The following is an 18910-nucleotide window of genomic DNA, read 5'->3' as shown; positions in this document are numbered from 1 at the left end:
GTTATTTAGTTGATCATGACCATGTAATGGAGACACCATAAAACCCTAAAAGGATAGGATTTGGAGAGATCCCGGGCAGGGGCACACGAGGACTGCAGGGAGAGTGGGGAGAGGGGCACCTGGAGTGGGCACGGAAGCTCCACCCTTTCCTCACCCCTGGCCCCAAGCCTCTCCTCTTCCATCTGCTCTCCCCGAGCTACCCCCTTACCTAATAAACCACTGACCTAGTAAGCCATGTGCTTCCCTGAGCTCTGGGAGCCACTCTAGCAAATTAATCAAACCCAAGGAGGGGGTCGTGGAAATCTCTGATTTCTAGCCAGTCGGAAGCGCAGGCGACCATCAGGGCTTGTCAAGGGCATCTGAAAGGAAGAGCAGGCTGCCTGCAGGACTGAGCCCTCAGCCCGAGATCTCATCTCCTCTCGGCTGCGCAGTGTCAGAAGTGAGCTAATGGGCATGACGCTCAGCTGGTACCTGGAGAAGTTCGGGGTGTGGCAGGGTGTGGGGGAACACGGGCCCTATAGACGCTGTCACAGGGTGCAGAATGACAGGAGGCTATCCGAGCCTGTAGGGCTAAGAATCAGGGGGAAATGGACTTCAATTTCCTGACTCACAGACGTTGCCCATCCAAACCTCCTGTAGGAGAAACAGCAGATTCCTATGAATGAGAAAAAAGGAGCATGTCGGTAAAACCACAGTCTTCACCTGCGTTCTAGCCTGAATTAAGCTTGTGGGAAAAAAAGAGAAAATTATATATACATATATATATATAATGTTTTCTTATACACACACACACACACACACACACACATATGTAAAATAAATCATTCAAACCTAATCTCCTAGAGTAGAAGAATTCAGCTCATGAAGTGTGAGCATTTGGAAAAACCTGACCATCTGGGTGCTCTCTTGCCACAAATCCCCATCGATGGTCTGAGATCAAAGGCGCGTGCCTCCCCTGAAGATTACATGGGTGATCTCTGCTCAATCCTTGCCTGGGTTCTCCAGGATGCCTTCTCCTCAAACACATTCATCTTTATCACAATATTTACACTTCATTGTTAAACAAATTCCGTGTAAATTCTCTAGAGAGGAGAGCGTACCTTTATTTATTTTTAGAATCCCGATTTAATTAAACATTCACTTCATGTCCCTTCTTTATGGACCCTAAAAAATGACTGATTTGTTAGTGGGAAACATTTGTCAGACATAAAGAGTTAAACATCGGGGGCTTATCTTTCCCCAAAGAAGCAGACTCCTTGTCCCGGAACCTTGCCTCATGGTGTTCTGGAAACATCCTGCCCTGCGGTGTAAGGACAGGTGTTGAAACAGAGGACAGGCACAACTCTCTGCACCCAGATAATGGGGCCCCCACCCCTGGGGGGTGTCAGGATGGGGGTGTCCTCAGGTACCCCTGCAAGACTCACGGTATCCACAAGAATGAAACAAATGGAGAGACACAGAGACGCGGCTTGGATTGGGGTACATTACTCTTTAAGGCTGTCATTATTAGAGGCAAGTCATAGCCTGCAGCTGAGGCACAGAAGAAAGGTCCCCTGGTGATTGTCTGATGCTGTCCCCTGGACTCCATGCTCAGAAACGCGATGGAACGAAGTAACGTGCATTTTGTGATGCTTTACACACTGCCAAGAGCCTGACTATATTTGGGGCACTTTCTGCTTGCCTCCTTTTCTTCCCATGCGGGTACGGGAAATGAAGAGGCAAATCTTGCAGATAAAAATACCATCATCACCCTGGTCAGAGGATCAGTTCCCAGGTCGGACCCTCCACGTCCGCCGGCGCGAGCTGACCCCGCAGCAGAGTGGACCCCGGAGGAGGAAGGCAGCGGGAACAAGGGAACTCTGCGGACCAGGAGCAAGCAAGCGTCCGGTGCCAGGCGTCAAGGCTCAGTGTGCGGCCCCGTGCGGCCCCGGGCCTTGCTTCGCCATCAGCCTATTGAAACGGGCGTCTGCACAGGTGCTCGTCGTTAGGTGGGCTTCTAGGCTGAGCCAAAGAAAAGCTGACAAAATCATCAGGTGGCTACAGAGGCCGCCCTCAGACAGCCATGAGCTACCTGCTACTCCGGCCGGGGGGGTCTTAGCTAAGAAGCACTGCCAAGTCCAAGGTCATGAAGCTTCAGTCCCACGAATTTTTCTAAGAGTTTCATGACTTTCGTTCTTACGTCGGGCCACTGACACGTTCTTGCATACGGTGTGAGAAGGGCCCAACTTCATGCCCCTGTGGCTATCCCGCCGTCCCCACGCCACTTGTTAAGGAGACAATTCTTCCCCCAAAGAACGATCTTGATCCTCCTCATCCAAAATCAATCAGCCGTGCCGGTGAAGGCTTATTTCTAGACTCCCCGTCCCACTCCGTCGGGCCATCTGTCTTCTTAGGCCGGCATCACACTGTTTTATCGACTGTGGCTTTGCTGTAAGTTTGAAAATCCGTAGGTGTGAAGCCTCCATCTTGGAGGTTCTTTTTCAAGATTGTTTTGACTACTTGGGGCCCTTTGGAATGTCACACAAATAAGTAAATTGGACTTTGGCAAAATCAGAAACTTTTGCGCAGCAAAGAACACGTTATCAAGAAAGTGAGAAAAGAAAACTCACAATGGGGGAAATACGTCCTACACTCTGATAAGACGCTGTCATAAGGAAAAGACAGAGGACTCAGAACTGAGTAGCCAAACAAAAAACAAACCCACCAAAATATGGACAAAGGGCTCGTTAAATATTTCTCTGAAGAAAATATAACTGTGGCCAAGAAGCACATGAAAAGATGTTCCACGTTAGTCGCCAGGAAAACGCAGCTCAAAGCCACACTGAGGCACCCTTCACACCCGTAGGATGTGCACTCTCCGAAACCCAAAGAAATGACCAAAAAGCAATCAGAGAAGACCGTGGAGAAATTAAACATAGAACTGGCACAGCAATCCACTTCTGGGTGTACATCCCCAAATAACTGATAGATAACAATACACAGACATGCAGCTAAAATACTGAAAAGATGCTTGCACACCCCTGTTCGCGGCAGCACATCACTACAGCCAGCAGCGGGGAGGGACGCAGGGTCCGCGGACGGAGGACTCCACAAACCAAACAGGACATACTCGCAATGCATCATTACTCAGCCATAACGGGGCCGGAAGTCCAGACACCTGCTATGGCACGGATGAACCCCGAGGACAGCACGCCAAGTGCAATGAGCCAGTCACAGAAGGACGGGGGATGATAAGATCCCACCTACGTGAGGTCCCCAGAGTACTCAGATTGGTGGAGACAGAAAACAGCAGGAGGTGTGCTAGGCCTGGGAGGAGGAGGCGATGGAGGGTTAGTGTCTGACGCGGATGGAGTTTCAGTGTGGGGAGGTGACGGGTTCCTCAGACACATGGTGGTAGGACAGTATGAACGTGTGCCAGGCCATGCATGATCAGTGATGCACGGAGGCTTTTGGAGGGGAGGGCGGTAGGGGGTTGAGAGGGCCTAGTGGTGGGTACTAAGGAGGGCACGGATTGCATGGAGCACTGGGTGTGGAGCATAAACAATGAATCTTAAAACACTGAAAAAGTAAAATTAAATTTAAAAAAAAAAGAAAATGATGCAAGCGGTGGATTTTACGTCGCCTGTATTTTAGCACAAGAAAAGTCTGATTGTAAGTGTGAACATTTTTAGCAACCACGGAACCGGGCCCTAAAGACCACACGCAGGACACAAGCACAACGGACAGCAGTGGCAGGCAGACGGTCCCTCCCCTTGCTCACCCACGCCGCACAGTAAAAGCATTAAGGGTCTGATCTGATCTGGCAAAACCAAACAAAAATCTAATTTCCTGAGAAGACCAATTAACACTGGCACCTACTTCCTGAACCCACTCTTCTACTGAGCCAAAGGTGACATTAGGCATTGGCTTTTGACACTAAACCCCATGAGACTCGTGTCCAACATGGAAGCCACTCCCCACGTGAGCTTCGGCGAGACTCAAGGGAGAATTCTTGCACTGGATTTCGGACCTTAGTATAAAAAAGCTCCTGCTGGGGCGCCTGGGTGGCTCAGTGGGTTAAGCCGCTGCCTTCGGCTCAGGTCATGATCCCAGGTCCTGGGTTCGAGCCCCGCATCGGGCTTTCTGCTCAGCAGGGAGCCTGCTTCCTCCTCTCTCTCTGCCTGCCTCTCTGCCTACTTGTGATTTCTGTCAAATAAATAAATAAATAAATAAAAATAAAAAAAATAAAAAAAAAGCTCCTGCATACCCCATTCACAGCTATGATATCACTGATAACGTAAAATGATGCTATTTCATATACATTGCATATATTACTTAAATTAACTTCACCTGGGGTGCCTGGGTGGCTCAGGGTGTCAAGCCTCTGCCTTTGGCTCAGGTCATGATCTCAGGGTCCTGGGATCGAGCCCCGCATTGGGCTCTCTGCTCAGCGGGGAGCCTGCTTCACCCTCGCTCTCTGCCTGCCTTTCTGCCTACTTGTGATCTCTGTCTGTCAAATAAATAAATAAAATCTTTTAAAAAAATCTAAAAAATAATTTATTAACTTCCCCTGTGCCTTTACGTTTTAAAATGTAGTTTCTTTACAAAATGCAAAATTATATGTCTGGCTCACATGGTGTATTTGCTGGTATACAGTGTTCTGGAACAAATCCTTACACTTTTTTCTTTAGCAAACGTTCAACAACACGTTATAATTAATCCCATGAGTTACAAAAATTGAATTAAAGGTAATTTTTTTTAGAAAATTCTTAGAATCCTCTTCTAATTAATAGTTATAGGCAAAAAAGCCCCAAGTCATCAGAAAAAATACTGATTTTCCTGCTGTGACAAAGTATATAAAATAATATGTCAACATGTGTGGTGACAAATCAAAATCAGAATCCTATAGAAATATAGGATATACAGAATCCTATAAAATCTGTTATATATCTGAAATATAGGATATACAGAATCCTATAGAAAGATAAATAAGAAACAATAATGCATGAGGTGCAAGGAACCCATAGGAGAAGTTTCAGAGGAGAGATTTGCTACAGTTGAGCCGAAGTACAAAGGTCTGAACACACTTCCGTGCATCTAGTATTTGCTCTAACGATTCTCTCTCAGTAAGACACTCCGGCACGGGCTCTCTTCTGTCAGTGTTGGCTGGTTGGTTTGTGTGCTCTCCCCACTCCTTGCCCAGTATCGGCACCGCAAAGGCAGGGTCCCTGCTGAATTCATTTACCAGGCATCTGACTCATCGGGAATCCTCAGCACGTACTAAGTGATTATCTGTTGTTGGAATACATTTCTGTGAGCCAAACAAGGAAAATCGTACCAGAGAAGATAAATGAGTCCTTCAAAGAAACAAAATGAAGTTGTGAAACATGGACAGAACACTGACCACTCACAGTTGACAATGACAAGTGAAATAAAAATTTCCAAAAGGAGACGTGCTAACATTGTAAGAGACAGAACCAGTGTGCAGAATTTATTGTACCGTTCAGTAAGTTCTTTTTTTTTTTTTTAAGATTTTATTTATTTGACAGACAGAGATCACAAGTAGACAGAGAGGCAGGCAGAGAGAGAGAGAGGAGGAAGCAGGCTCCCTGCTGAGCAGAGAGCCCAATGCGGGACTCGATCCCAGGACCCTGAGATCATGACCTGAGCCGAAGGCAGCGGCTTAACCCACTGAGCCACCCAGGCGCCCCCCGTTCAGTAAGTTCTTACAGCAAAGAAGTATGAGCCCAACGTAGGCAGGAGCTCCCGGCTATCGTGCATTCTGGATACTTGGTTTAATTTTTCCTCTCACCTATTTCATCTACTCCCCTACCCCTACCACCTCCGGGCTTTCCTATCTTGGCTATTATAAATAACACTGCGATAAACATAGGAATGCATGTGTCTTTTTCAATTAGTGTTTTCATTTTCTTTGGGTAAATTCCCCACAGTGGGATTACTGGATCTTACAGTAACTTTCTGAAGACCCTCCATAGTGGTTCCCACAGTGGCTGCACCAGCTTGGGTTCCCACCAACAGTGCACGAGGTTCCTTTTTCACTACATCCTCAGCCACACTCGTTATTTCTCGTCCTTTTGATTCTAGCCATTGTGACAGCTGTGAGGTGGTACCTCACCGTGTTTCCATTCACATTCCCTGATGACAGGTGAGCTGAGAATCTTTCCATGCGTCTGTTGGCTCTCCGCATGTCTTCTTTGGTAAAATGTCTATTCAGGTCTTTTGTCCGTTTTTAATCAGATTATTTGAGGGGTTTTTGTGTGTGTGTATTGACTTATATAAGTTCTTTACATATTTTGAATATTAATCCCTTCTTGGATATGTCATTTGCAACTATCTTCTCCCATTCACTATGTGGCCTTTTTGTTTCGTCAATGGCTCCCTTGGCTGTACAAAAGCTTTTTATTTTGGTGCAGTTCCAGTAGTTTGTTTTTGCTTTTCTTTCCCTTGCCCGAGAAGACATGTCCATAAATACGGTGCTAGGGCCAATGTCCAAGAGATTACCACTTGTGTTTTCTTTTAGGTGTTTTATGGTTTCAGGTCTCACATTTAGGTCTTTTATCTCTTTGAGTTTATTCTTGTACATGGTATAAGAAAGCAGTCCAGGTCCATTCTTTTCTATATACCTATCTCCAACTGTGTTTTTAAATATAAAATAAGCACTTTTAATTTATAAGAGATAAGAATATATATATATTATATTACATATGAGGCAAGTACTTTAATATATATATAAATAATATATAATAATATGTAATATACAAAAACAAAACCTTTAAGATAAGATTCAAATTCTTGAACACACTTTACAAGGAGATAAGAAGCAACCAGAAAAACGCCGTCTTCTGCTGCAGGACGGCTTCCTAATTATCTTGTAGCACGGACCATGTAAGTGTTGCCAAATGAAAAGGCAAGTCATGCGTTTATCTTTCATACAACATGCAACTGTTCTAAATTCATTGCCATTTTCTGTATGGCAGATGGCTTTGAGCAGTCGGCCATCTAGCGGGTATTATACAAAACTAAGCAGACTTTCTCCATCTCTGTGATATAAAGATGAAACTATAAGCATGAGAAAGAGACACAGTCCCTCCTTTGGGAACACAACTGCCCTGTGGAGAGAGCAGTTTGGAGAGAGATGTATAAAATCACTCCCAGCAGAATCATGTAGATGTCACTGAGATGGTGACACGGGCTGTTCCTGACTTTGTTCCCCCTGACCAGAGCAACTAACATCTTGTCAAAAACAAGACGGGGGCACCTGGGTGGCTCAGTCGGTGAAGTGTCTGCCTTCAGCTCGGGTCGTGATCTCAGGGTCCTGGGATCGAGCCCCGCCTCGGGCTCTCTGCTCAGTGGGAAGCCTGCTTATCCACTTGTATTCTCTCTCACTATTTCTGTCTCTCTCTTTCAAATAAATAAATAAAATCTTAAAAAAAAAAAAAAGAAAAAGACACCACTGAGAGAATTCTAGAACACGGAGGTGAGGTGGAAACACCCCCTGCCTGCACCCCAGAGCCCAAGACAGTCCGTGTTAGAGGAACCACCACACACTGATCACATCGCCCCTTCCCCAGGCCAGTGTAGTCCATGAGGACAGGCCTCCCCTGAGCCTCTGGTTCCTTCAGGGGGAAAAGAGAACACAGGAAGGACAATCAGCCTGCCCCAGCACTGTGGGCCACTCTGTGGGAGTCCCTACTCTGATTCACACCATGAGACCTACAGCAGAACCTCCGGGACTTACCACTGGGAACCTGTGAACAGAAAATCTGAACAAATCAATTACTAGTAAGGGAATTGACTCTGCTATAGAAAATCTCCCAATAAAGAAAAGCCCAGACCAGATGGCTTCACTAGTGAATGTAAAGGAGAATCAACACCAGTCCTTCTCAAACTCTTCCAAAAAAAAAAAAAAAAAAAAAAAGGAAAAAAGAAAGAAAGAAAAGGAGGGAATACTCAATACCCATATCAGAAAAGGACGCTATTAGAAAAGTAAATGACAGGCCAATACCCTGATGAGTTTAGACGCAAAAATTCTCCGTAAAATACTGGCAAACTGACTTCAGCAGCACATCATAAGAATCATTCACCTTAATCACGTGGGGTTTATCCCTGGGACACAAAGATGGTTCCACATCTGCAAATCAATGCATGTGACAGATCACATCAACAGAATGAAAGAAAATAATCATACAGTCATCTCAACAGACGCAGGAAAAGCATGGGACGAAATTCAATATCCACTCAGGATAAAAGCACTCGACAGATTAGGCGCAGAAGAAACCTATCTCAACATAAGAAGATCATATATGGCAAGTCCATACTAACACCATCAATGGAGAAAGGCTGAAAGCTTTTCCTCTAAGATCAGGAACAAGACAAGACTGCCCACTGACACCACTCCTACTCAGTATGGTACTAGAGATTGTAGCCAGAGCAATTGGGCAAGAAAAGAAACAAAGGGCGTTAGAATTGGACAGGAAGAATCAAAATTGTCTCTAATTTGAAGATAATATGATTTTATATAGAGAAAATCCTAATGACTCTACCAAAACACTGTTAGATCTAATCAATGAATTTCAGAGTTGCGAGATATGAAACTTACATAAAAATCAGTAACATCTCTATACACTATCAACAAATTTTCTAAAAAGGAAATGTTCATTGCAGCCTATTTACAATAATCAAGACACAGAGACAACCTTAGTGTCCATGATGAACGAGGGCATGAAGGGGTCATGTAAATTTACACAGTGGAATATGATGCAAGCATTAAAACAGCAAAGAACTCTTACCGTTTGCAACAACATGGATGGACACTGAAGGCGTGATTCTAAGTGGGATACGTCAGACAAAGATGGACACTATACAATTCCACTTACACGTGAAATCGAAAACACACAAAAACCGTTTTCAAACTCATTGAAAAAGAGTTTGCACATGCGGTTACGAGAGGCACAGGGTGGGAAAGGGAAAATTGGAGGAAGGTGGCAAAACAGAGACACCTTTAAGTTATAAATGCATGAGTTGTAGGACTGCCTTGTGCAGCAACACTGACCAAGCCAGCGTGGCCCTGAGATCCGTGGGGACGCTCGTGAGGATGTAAATCTGGAGTTCCCATCGCAAGGGGAATATTTTTTTCTTTAAAACCTTTTTTTCTCTTTCTTTTCTTTTTCCTATATTTATATAAGAAAATGGATATTAGATGAACCTGCTGGGGTGCTCATTTCACAATGTACGTACATCAAATGACGAAGCTATGTGCCCCCCAGCCTATACAGTGAATCAGTATGTCCATTATTTTTTATACAACTGGGAAAAAACGATGCTTCTACTATTACATGACTTGGTCAGAAGCAAGGTGAATGTGTCCCTAAACAACTCTCCCATCTGCACAACTAAAAACCTGAAAATCAGACTTCTCTCCTAGCATTTTAAAGGTCTTCCGGATGACGGATTCTCACGGGTGTGGGCGCGCGTGATGAAAACGCACGGATGCGATACCCATCAGTCCCATTTCGAGAATGTGGCGCAGATGTCAGAGGGAAACGGAGGCCAGAGAAGGGCTCCCTGCAAAGTGGCCATCTGAGCACAGATTTGCAAGAGATAATGGTGTGAAGCCTGGGTACCTGGGAAGAGCTCCCCGGCAGAGAGGGCGTCAGGTACAAGCAGATACCAGCGTGACCCGTTTTCGGACCATGGAGGATTCCAGAACGCAGGGAGGGAGACAGGGGAAAGGTCGATGAGGCCCGCAAGTAATGGGCAGGGATGGGTGATGGTGCTAAGCCAGCATTTAGCATGAGAAGGATGCTGGTCCCTGAGGGATTTTAGGAGAGGAGGGACAGTGGGACTCCTGCTGTGGGGGGGCCTCCTTGAGGACTCAGTAGGGCAGGGTGGAAGCAGGAGACAGTTGGGAGGTCCCGGCTTGGACCAGGTGAGGGTAGAAGAGGTGGTCAGGGCCATCCCCGGTCAGCTCACCCTCTGGGTCCACGACTACAAATGCCAACCATATGCCAGCCATGCCCAATGGCGTACCCACGGCCAGGCCCCTGCCCTACACTACAGCCTTACAGGCCCTCTCCCTGCTGGACCTCCCTGCTTGGATGCCTTGGGGACATCCCAAAATAACAGGTGCACAACTGATTTGCTTGTAACCCCTCAACATCTCCCCTCACAACTTGCTTCGTCTTGGCAGATGGCAATATTCCCTTCCAGCTGTCTGGGCCTAAACCCTCAAAGCCCTCCTGAACCCATCCTGATCTCTGGCACCTCGTGCCTGGGCCATCAGTAGAGCATCCCGGTGATGTCTCCCGAACGTGGCTGGACATCACCACGGATCACCCGTGCTCCCCCACATGCCCCATGACCCTCAGCTGGGTCCCTGCAGCCACTTCCTAAGCAGAGAGCGGGCTTCATCCTCAAGCTACTCTCATCAACTCCCGGAAGGTACGAGACCTTGTCACCTCTGTACTCAAAACCTTCCACTGACCACCATGTCTCAGAGAACAGCAGCTGAAGGGCTCGCCCCCACACTCATCCTCACCTCCCCCTGCACTTCCCCAGCTCATCCAGCCACATGTCTCCTTGTTGCTCCCCGGACAACAGCTGGTATGCTCCTGCCCCAGGGCCTTTGCACCAGCAGTTCCCTCTCCAAGGACCACTCTTCCCCCACTCACCTTCTGCAGACCTATGTTCAAATATCCCCTTCTCAGACAGTCTCCTTGACGGCCTCAGTGCATGACCTCAGCCCCGACCGCTGGAGGCAGCCATGTGAGGGAGGCCAGGCCAGGAGGCACGGTCATGGCCACACGCGTTTCAGACCACACTGCACAGCCACTGAAAGGGGCCGGCTGCCGCGGAGAAAGTGGACAAGAAGTCTGTTTCAATAAACTGGGCCCAAACACAGGCAGCTTGGACCAGAAAGGCGACGGGGAAGAGAGAACACAGGCAGGGGGCCGCCGACCCGGAAGTGATGGTGGTTGGTTGGGAAGGAGGTCAGATGGGGAGTGGAGGGCAGTAAAGCGTTGGGGACACTGGTAAGGTTTCCAAATGGCAGAGCCGGAGGGACGGGACCAGACCCTCTCCGGAGAGCATGCTGGGCAAAGGATGGGTTGTAGCGGAGATCGTGAGATCATGAGCTGCGAGCATGTTTGGGCCCGTCGAGGCTCACGGCACGTGGGCAGGTGGATGACGTGCACAGCACCTGCTGTGGCCCCGGGACCGCGGTGCACGGCGGGGGCCACGCTGACATCGGGCCTGAAGCCCGGCGCGGACAAGACAGCCTGCAAGACCCACGAGGGAACCACAGAGGACTCCACCTCGGAACCTGAGTCTGCGAAGCTCACGGGAGCACCGGGGGCGGGCGCGGCTGCACGGAAGGGCCACGCCGTGGAAGCCACAGGGAGCAGGGCGGGGAGGAGGGAACGACCGAGCTTTCCCGGGTGACATCTGCATACGCCGTGGGGACGGACGTGGGACGTGGGACCGATGCTCTTGGAGAAGGACAAAGAGCGTCAGAGGTCAGAAGCCAATGGGATGAGCAAAGGCAAGGACGTGGACTCGGGGGCTGTGAACCACTGATTAGTAGTGATTTGTGTCCTCTCCACAGTCACCACGCAAGTCAGCAGAACGTGTCACGGAAGTCTGCGGCGGCCAGCGTGTGTGGAATCCAATGACAGGTGACCCTGGACCATCCTCAGCACCGCCTGTCCTCCACAGGCTTCGGTCAGCACCGGGCCCCCCAGGAGCCTTACAGAGATGAAGAGACCAAAGCCACAAAGGCGTCAAGCAGGGGACATGATTCCAGACACAGAACAGCATGAATTCAGGGACAGAGGTGGGACTGCCTGTGGGGAGATGAGCTCGGTCAAGGAACAGAAGGAAAGAGTTGGCAAAAGGAGGAGCATGGATTTAATCAGAATCAGAACATGGAGTCCCTGCAGGCCCAGCTCAAAGAGCAAGATATAAAGAAAAAAAAAATCAATCTTTCAAGATTAGTTGGAGTGTGTGTTTCCCAGGTGAGCTAGAACGTCTGAGGCCAGAGGCCAGAAGCCCCTCCGGAAGCAAGGTTCAATGTCAGACCGGGGCTCCACACTGGCCTCCACAGGAGAGGAACAAAGCCAACCTGGAGAAAGAGCAGAACCGTTCGACGCTGACCAGACGGTGACCACAACCAGCGCAGCCGGGCATCCGGACCCTCCAGCAGGGGCAGAGAGGCCCAGACAAGCTGCATCTCAGAAACACCTCCCATCCAGGCGCTCATGGCCTCAATGTTCAGATGCGGGAGCAGAGCCTCCGGGGGCGCGAAGGACCGGCGGTCGGTGCACAGCGAGGAGGTGGCAGAACCACACTTCAGCTGAGGCTCAGCAAACCCTGGAAGGCATCCCCACGGGTCCCAATCAGCAACAACGGAACCAGAGCTCAGGATGCTAGAACCGTGAGGAAGGAGGTTTTCTATAGGAACATACACTACGGCCAAGCCCCTTCCAGAATGGTCTCATATTACTTTAAAAATCCAACAGCCATGTTGGGCAGCGAATCACGGATGGCCACGTATGTTTTCTGACTCAGTAGCCAGAAATAGTTCCTTGCCAAGAGCAGAGATCCGACGGAGACCTGCTGGAACAGGAGGGTCGGTACCGACATACTCAGCCTGCATCGTAAGAAACCTGCTGTCATCAGGTGTGGCTACACTGGCATCTCGTCAAGGAGGGATAGGCATGAAGTGATAGCCGATGAGTGAGAAAGCCGGAAAGATAAACTGCTGTGTCGTATCCCCAGTGTCAAGACACTATTTCACAGACAGCTTTCTGTGAGCCTCAGGGGACAGCTCCCGAGCAGGGCGCACAGTGAGAGAGCCCCCTAGTCTTACATGCGCATGTGTGCGGACAGGTGGGGCTGATGGCTGGGTAGCACAGTTAGGAAGACAAGTCCAAGTTCATGCACAAAGGAGAACGCCATCGAACTGGGTCCTCACTGGGGTAGAGCTGGTAAGCTGGCTTTGTTCTAGGCACAGAGACCTGGATACTGATCATGCCCCCCTTGCCCAGTATCCGCCGAAGATACAGTCCACATTGAAAGTCACAGGCCTGCCCCGGGAAGACGATGGAGGGTGAAGATGATGCAGGGAGGAAGACGTCCCCCTCCAAGGACTCCTGTCTGAGCTCTTAGGAGCACACGGACCCTTCTGGAACCAGCCTCAGAAATGAAGGGAGGAGAGCTGGGCCATCTCCGTATTCCCTCACTTCAGAAAACAATCACTTTCCAGACGTTAATTAGCTTTAGAACAACACGGCACAAACTCCTTTCTCACAAGGTGCTGCTGTCTTTAAACTCCTCCTGGCTCGGAGCCTGTGATAGAAACGCCCCCGCCCCCCTCCATGGCTCACTGACCCCAAGTCGCCAAGGCCACCCCGGGTTGGGGTGAAGAAACTGGCATCTTTTCATTAAGGTCACTCATTTCTGGTCTTCAAGCAGTCAGTATTCATGGGTCAGTCGATTAGAAAGCATTGCACTTCACCAAACTTTACTTAATGGTGTTAAAATAGAGAGAAACATCGAAAATGCACATGCACCAGCGAAGGATAATTTGAAAATATTCGTGAATCACAGTCATTCATGCAGTAAATACATACTCACACGCTACTTACCGATTTTACAACGGGTTTGCTGTTACCTGCCCAGTAAAGGAATTTAAATACGAAAACTGAAAGTTCTCCCGCGGGACATGGGACTCAGCTGCTGACGTCGCCATCAGGGACTGGACAAAAGCACACAGTCCTTGTGCAAAACGGCAGCAGCACCCTACGCGGCTCCCTTTGTTTCTGCGACAGCAGACTGCCAGGCTGCAGGTGGGCCGAATCCACAAGTCTCTCTACTGGTTAATTCTCAGAGAACCGGGTATTTGACCCAAGGTATCTGACCCAACCCATGATTTGACCCAATTCTCCTGTTTTGCTGATAAAGAAGCAAAAATAGGTTTCAAGATCCCACAACTAGCTAGTGGTACGGAAGGGTAGGATACTGGTCTTATAGCAGTGTGAGATTATCTGTATATTTATTTTTGATAGTGTTTAATTGGTTCAATGTAATGGCTTAATGGCTCCTAACCTTTCAGCTTTTAAATTGCTTTGTCAGAAAGTTAACATTCCATAGCCCTGCTGGTCAGTACAATAACCAGTAGCTGCATGGGCTATGGACCTCTTAAATGGAGCCAATCCAAACTGAGATACTCCCTAAATGGAAGACCTATCATGAAAAAAAAAAAAAAAAAAAAACTTGTAAAATGTCCCATCAGTATTTTGTATCAATTATATCTTTAAAATGTCACTTCTGAGAGACTGGGTTAAAGAAAATATGTTATTAAAATTCACCTCACCTGTTTTTTTTTTTTTTTAAGATTTTATTTATTTATTTGACAGACAGAGATCACAAGCAGGCAGAGAGGCAGGCAGAGAGAGAGGGGGAAGCAGGCTATCTGCCGAGCAGAGAGCCCGATGTGGGGCTCAATCCCAGGACCCTGGGATCTTGACCTGAGCCGAAGGCAGAGGCTTTAACCCACTGAGCCACCCAGGCGCCACTCACCTCACCTGTTTATTTTGACTTTTCTAATGTGATTCTTCGGACATGGTTCACATGCTCTACTTATTTTGGACAGTACTGGTTTATAGCAAAATACTTCACTGCACTAAGGACGGGGGGACAGGGCTGCAAGGGATCTTTCTTTCCTGGATTTGCAAATGGTGAGAGCAGAGCAAGAGAGGCCAGGAGAACATCTGCTCCAAGCCTCTGAGGAATCCTCACCTGGTGAAGGAAGAGAACCTTGCAAGACTCGTAATAAAACGTGATGGCCGTTAAATGACTTCAGGTTAACCCTTACTTGAATACGCGTGTGTACATGTAACTTGTAAAACCGCATCAGCCCATCGTGACGGTATAACAACCATCACCTTCCCTTTTGATCAAGAGCAGGTATCTTCCTAGCTAAATCGTAACCAAAACCGGTGTCCTAGAAACCAGTCGTGTCTTCAAAGAGACATGTGCTTCTTGTGAGTAGCTATACTGGACGGAGCGACTGGCGGGCGGACAGCTAACGCACCTGACAGGTGAGAACGGGACCCAGTGGTTATCTGAATTGAAACCTGCAGGTCGGCACTGCGCCCTTTCTGACTTAGAACCGTGTGCTGACAATCTCCTCACTCCAGAAAACCAAATGCTCCTCTATAACAAAGAAATTTTTTTAGTGCAAAAATTCACTGCATTTACCTTGGGGGCGGGGACAGCGAGAAATGACGCCTCTGTCCACATCAGAAGGTTAATTACATATCAACTACGGCAACGAAATTAGAAGAACAAACACGCGTTTACTGTCACAGACACGCTCTCTTTTGACAAAGATGCTGGTTATTTCTCAAAGGCTCTAATTTTTCAGTAAGATGTGCAGGTAGGCGAGCGCAGACAGCATTCCCTGATTGCTGACGACGCCAAATTGCCAGCCGCAAGCACGAAGGCACTCCCACAACTCGGAATTCAATTTGGGTGTTTTCTGAGTCTCTCCTTAGAGAGGAACAACTATTAAAGCTGGAACAAGGAAAGATTCTGGAGGTTTCTGCAATAACCGTGCACATTTAATTGCCGTCTGCAGGGGTAGCTCAGGAGGAAGCAGGGATTCTAGGTGCCCTGAGACAATCACCTCTCCCCGATCCCTTCCCTGTGCTCACCACCTGGACGATCGCCCCGTTTACCAAACCAACCGCCGTGTGTTAAAGGGGATGAGAAGGTTTCCCTGCCTTGTCCCTCCTGTTTCTGTGAGATGAGCCACGGGGCTTCCCGTGTCTCAGCCCACACGGACGCTGGGCTCCTGCACTTCCAGAGACAGAACTGTTGACGGTTCGCAATTTCAGGCAATGACCCCCCCCTCCAAAAAATAGTATTATCCCCCCACAAATTTGTTAAATTTATCCTAATTTTACCCTCCCCTTTTCTCTCCCTCCCACTCCACCCCTTCAAATCCAAATGCCACTGGGAAGGAAGTGCCTTTGGACTGATCGAGAATGTGAAATGCTCTGGCTTTCTACCGTTACCTAGAAAATCTTCCTTAAAAAGAATATTTTATAGGTTTTTAGTTCAAAGCAGGGAAGGTCTCCTATGCCATGACTAGCTTCTCGCTTGGAAGGGGGTCGTTCCGAAGTTAATAAGGGCAGAGATGTAGAATAAATCCCCAAAGGAGACGAGCTGTGTCACTGCACAGTAGGAAGGACTGAATCCCACCACGACGCTGTATTTCTGTGGCCAATGGAGGGAACTGGGGGGTGCACCGAGCCTCCAGTTTAAAAGTCTCCCAAACCCCCAAGAACGGGAACTGGTTTCAAAGGAGAAAACCAGCAATTTTCTGGCCGGACGGGGGATGGATGGAAGACTCAGGGCGGGAAGCCAGGGCGAGAAGCCAGCCCCGCTTTGCAGGGAGCCGGGGAGCTGGAGCTCCGAAGGAGTCATTGTCATCTCCGGGAAGCCACGTTCTTACAACTACAGAAGGGGTTCGGCGGGCACTTCCCCTGCGCCTGCCCTTACCCCAGGGGACACGGGGCGGGGGCACACATGAAGAGCTCATGAGAAAGGAGCTCGTGAGAGCTCCTTTCTTTAAAAGGAGAATTAAAATATATCGCCAGGTCTCAGCCAAGCTTAGTCAAGGGCTGCGGTGCAGTGGGAAAACATGCTGAGCCAACAGCGGCCCCAACGTGCTCTGCATTTTCTTCCCCTCGGACCCCATCTCTGAGGACTCTGCAAACCCATTCAATCAACTTCCACGACAGAACACCTGCACCGCAGGCTTTTCTAAAGCACTAACTCCTGTTTTGGAAGGAATCCCAAGGAACGTGTACGAGACGGGTTTTCTTTTTGCAAGAACACGTTATGGACGAGGCGCCGGGACGCACGCCCTCGAGAACAAGGATACAGAAATGCAGCTCGTCCCCCGCGGGCCAACTCCGCCAGCCCTACTGCTGACTCGCCCTCCCGGATGGCGGCGATCCCTTTCCCGGGGGCTCCCCCCCGAGGATGCCCGGGCCACCGGCGCCCCATTGCGGACGCGGCGAGGCCCCAGCGAAGGAGCGGGGATCCTTACCTGAGGAGCCGCACAACTCTGCCCGGAGCCTCTCCCGAGCTCGCCTCGCATAGGACAGGGCAGCGCAGGCTGTGCGCGCCGGGCTCCTCCCGAGGCAGGCGGGGCGCGCGCTCCCTGGCGCCGCCGCCGTGACGCTGCTGTCAGCTGCTCGCCCCGTGCGCCCCGCGCCCCGCCACCTGCGCCCCGCGCCCCCGCGCCCGCGCCCCTGCGCCCAGCGGCTGCCTTCCCTGCGCCCCGCGCGTCCCGCGTGCCCCCCGCTCCTGCCCCCCGCGCCCCTTGCACCGGCTCCCCGCGCCCCCGCGCACCTGCGCCCCACGCGCTGCCCGCACCTGCGCCCCGCGCCCCCCGCGCCCCCGCGCACCTGCGCCCCGCACAGCACGCACACCCCGCACCTGCGCCGCCCAGGCCGGCTGTCCTCCCGCCCCGCGGTGCTCCTCTCGCTCGCTCTTCGATCGCCGACTTCGGAGCCTGCCAGCTGCTGCAGCCGCCGCTGCTTTTGCTCAAATGGCGCCTGCTCGCCTCCCAAGAGCTTTTAGGTGCCGCCTACTGCATGCTCCTGGAATAGATGGCCAGGACTGGGATTTTCTGAGAATTCAAGGGATTAAAATCATTCCATTGAAAGTGCGCCGGGTTCTTTTGTTTTAGATCCTTCGCATCGGCAGCTGTACGCGCTACGAACCACCTAAGCTTCTCTTGCAACGTCCAGATACTAAATTAGAAACCTGCTCCGTGAGAGGGCAGGTGAAACCGGGCCGTGCCCAGAGCCACCCCCACGGCGCAGGTTAGTACCTTCTCATTTAATGGGCTCCTGTGACAAAAGCACCACGGGCGGTCTGCGGCTGGGACTGCCTTTCCACTGAGTGGTTCCACATTAGCGTTTGGAGGAAATAACCACGTTTACTTTCTGGCGTGGATAAGCCGTGTTCTCTAAGAAGCATTGACCGGAAACAGGTGAATCAGCAGGATATGAGATTTATGGCCAACAGTTCGGTGCCAACATGCTTCCAACGCTTGCCTGTAACACTGATGGAGTATGGACGGTAAACTACAGCTCTGAGGAATAGTCCTTTGCCCTATGATAACTCATTCTTTTTCTTTTTTTAATACCAATTTTCCCAAGAGACTCAGGCAGTGTTCGGTTGTTCTTAAAATTTGATTTAGCTCATAGAATCCCATTTACCTGTTTAAACCTGTCTTGAATGTCTGTATAATTTCAAATTGCCCTATCCTTTGATGTTCATTTCCGGAGTATGTTCCTGCATTATTCACAGGAAATACGTGATTTTAAAATCTTACTTAGCATGATAATTATAATCAAGAAAATTTATTTTTTCCACTTTATTTTTTCATCTTGACCTAGAAGCTAAGGCCATTGGAATGTGGGGGCCAAAGTCACTGAAGGCTGCTATGGGCAAATCTACCCCCTTTTTAATGATGCAGGAAAGTGGGGTGGCCATTTCAGCAGGGGTCTCCTCTTAAGTACAAAGCTATCCCTGGGGACAGCGCAGGGATGCTGATGATTTTTGGAATCCGAAAGGACCGCACAGGCTAACAAATCAAGACGTTGTTTTCCACGACAACCTAAAACGTAGGTTACCAGGTTAAATGGTAAAATAAAGTTGAGGACTAAGTTGGGAATGGCAAAGGGATTTAACAGTGTGGAAGTAGTGAAGGCAGAGAGCCCGTCCGAGCCCAGGGCTGGACGGAGCGAGAGTCTGGAGCTGGGGAACGGAGCCGGGGGTCCTGCAGCTTGCACACTGCAGAAGAATCTGCACTTTGCCACCTACAATCATT

At 49.4% G+C, this 18910-nt stretch overlaps 1 protein-coding gene across 3 annotated transcripts in view; it reads right to left on the bottom strand.

The window, feature by feature from the left end:
- Positions 1 to 17900, bottom strand: part of DIRAS2 (DIRAS family GTPase 2) — a 28356-nt gene extending 10456 nt beyond the window's left edge. Inside the window, exons 1-2 of one of the 3 annotated variants that reach the window (XR_007122438.1) lie at positions 17117 to 17240; positions 8138 to 8278 (exon numbers count right to left, since the gene is read on the bottom strand). The gene's annotated coding sequence lies outside the window, so the exon portion shown is untranslated. Of the gene's footprint in view, positions 1 to 8137; positions 8279 to 17116; positions 17241 to 17508 lie in introns of those variants that run through there. The other 2 variants (XM_047701097.1, XM_047701098.1) reach the window with 2 other exon arrangements.
- Between the last annotated feature and the right edge of the window lie 1010 nt (positions 17901 to 18910).

The sequence above is a fragment of the Lutra lutra genome, chromosome 13 (assembly GCF_902655055.1).
Source record: "Lutra lutra chromosome 13, mLutLut1.2, whole genome shotgun sequence".
NCBI lineage: Eukaryota > Metazoa > Chordata > Mammalia > Carnivora > Mustelidae > Lutra > Lutra lutra.
Note: the sequence above shows the minus strand (reverse complement) of the source record. Positions and strands in the feature narration are given on the sequence as shown.